The following is a 2,378-nucleotide window of genomic DNA, read 5'->3' on the forward strand; positions in this document are numbered from 1 at the left end:
GTCCTGGGGGAGGGTGAGGCAGGGCTGGTCAGCCAGGCAGCCTCCCTGGGCAAGTCCCCACTGCCACACCGGAGCCCAGGTGCCTCGAGACTGCCCCAGGTGCCCCTGGGCTAGCGCAGCCTCGGGGACTGTTACTCAAATCCCTCTTCCTCCCCCAGCCAGGGTCCTGCGGGCATCGGAGGCCAATTCCTCCTCTCTCCCTCCAGCCCCCGCCAGCGTGGAAACTGATGAATCTACGAGGCTGCCACCTGGAACAGCCAGAAAAAATGCCAAGTGCCATTAAGGAACTTTTATTTTAAAATAAATTGTTGCCACACAGAAAAGAGGGAGCGCTGCCCTTTCCTAGGGCTTTCCGGAGCCCGGTTGCCTAGAGCACGGGAAGCCCCGTTCCCACACCTTCTGCAAGTCAACCCTGCTCCCGCTTCCAGAGACTTATTTCACGGTCAGTTTCTAAAACTGTCTGGAACAAAATGATCGAATGACCCTTTATCAGTGTGATTTTGGGCACACACGTGCGGACTTCCCTACGAGAAATAAATCAAGATCCTTAATGAACAAAGACCTGCATGATTGCCAAAGCAGTGAATTAGTTTGGGCACTACCTGCAGATCACAAAAGTAGAGTAGTTACAATTAATGGATTTAATTTTAAATGCAAGGGCCTCCGTCCGAAGTGCTAAAACAGTCCATCTTGGCATTCTTATTACTCTTTAATGATAATTGATGTACCTGGGAGGGATGTCAGCTGCGTCCAGTTTTACACAGGTGCGAGGCCCCTCCCAGCTCCCCATTCCTGCTAGCTAGCCGTTGCCAGTGATCAGCAACATGGTTTTGATGAAATCCAAATTTATTAGGGTCATTAAAAGTCATTAATTATTTGGCACCATCTAGATTTCATTTGCTTCACGCTTAATGAAAATTGACAGCTTTATATTTGTAGGTGTAAAAAGTGGGATTTCGTTTTAAATGCTTCCTGTCCTATTCGCAGGCCGCAGCGTCCCCGATCTTTCCCTCATTCCGGCCTCTGACCTTTGCCCCCAGTACTGATTTGTGGCCTGTTCCCTTTCAAACAGATGCGTGTCTTCCCTGTCGCTCCCTTTCACGGCCCCCGTGGAAACTCCGCTACCAAATCCAAGGACAGTGGTTTCAGTCCAGAAGTGGGCTCCGAGGGCGTGACTCCAATTTCCCATGGGAGGACAGATCGCTTGCACTTGTCTACCCCAGATTGCCCAGGGCCACTAATCAGCCCGCCGGAGCAAACCCTGGCCATCCCGATGAGGCAGCCTGACCAGCAGCTATGGACCAGTCCTACGTGAGCAGGGCTATTGCTGCAAATGTTGAGTGTGGCACTCGTGGCCTGGCGCCAGGTTCTGTCATTGAGGACTCACTGGGCAGCCCTTCTGGGGATTCAGCGAATGGAATGAAGTCGGGTGGAAGCCATGGGACTATTCACATCACTCCGGGACTAGAATTTTCTTACGTTAGCTTTCAAGCACATTCAAGCCAGACCTCTTGTGGTGGCCTGAGCAGAAAAATTTTGCAGATCTTCAGCCAAGAAGATCTGTGACCATCCCATGCGTAATTAGATTTCTGAATGCGACATAGTCTTTCGTCATCCCAGAAAAATCAGCCTTTCAGCGTCTTTTTAGCCAGAGTGCTATAGTCAGTGATTAATTACAGACTTATGATTACCAGGTTTGCTAAGCAGCAGCTACGAAAGCAAAGTCGGCTGACAGAAATGAAGGAAAATGCAAAGCAAGAACACAGAGAAGCTGCTGGCTGCCCTCCGACATCCACACCGGGGGCCGTGCTGTCTGTGAGCACCGCCTTGTACTTTCGGGAGCCCCGGCTGTGCTCGTTTCAATAGCATGCCCTGTGGCAGGCCAGAATGAGGGGCTCACACGCAGGTTCCTCTGTGTTTAGGGATTTCTGCCACTCCAGCTGAGACAGCAGAGTGCACATGAGAAAGGCCCCGTGCTACGTGGAACCTCACACTTCTCAAAACAATCCAACTTGGTTTGTGCAGAGTGTAACATTTCCCCACGTGTCACCCAAAATTCCCCGCAGAGGAGGCTGTTTTCTCACTAGGTGTCGGCCTCTCCCCCATATTCTCTCCTAACGTCATCAAAATCGATTAGATTTTGATGATTAGATCAAATCGATTAGATCAAAAGTATCATATAGATACTTTTTGTCAAAGTAGAGTTTTTCTTCCACAAACAAAAAAGAAAGCAAAGAGCTAGAGCAAATGCTATTACTCTACTGATTTTCAAATACATATTTTTTTAAAAAGTTAAGGCAACTTGAAAGATTCAAAAAGAAAGCTTCAATCGAAATCTAAAGAAACTTCCAGTTCCAAAATTTACTATAGGTAACCAG

General features: G+C 48.7%; 1 pseudogene; it reads left to right on the forward strand.

Moving 5' to 3' along the window:
- The first annotated feature begins 1,296 nt into the window (after nucleotides 1–1,296).
- LOC108296598 lies at nucleotides 1,297–1,866 on the forward strand (annotated as a pseudogene).
- Nucleotides 1,867–2,378: the final 512 nt, after the last annotated feature.

The sequence above is a fragment of the Cebus imitator genome, unplaced genomic scaffold, assembly GCF_001604975.1.
Source record: "Cebus imitator isolate Cc_AM_T3 unplaced genomic scaffold, Cebus_imitator-1.0 Scaffold20, whole genome shotgun sequence".
Lineage (NCBI taxonomy): Eukaryota > Metazoa > Chordata > Mammalia > Primates > Cebidae > Cebus > Cebus imitator.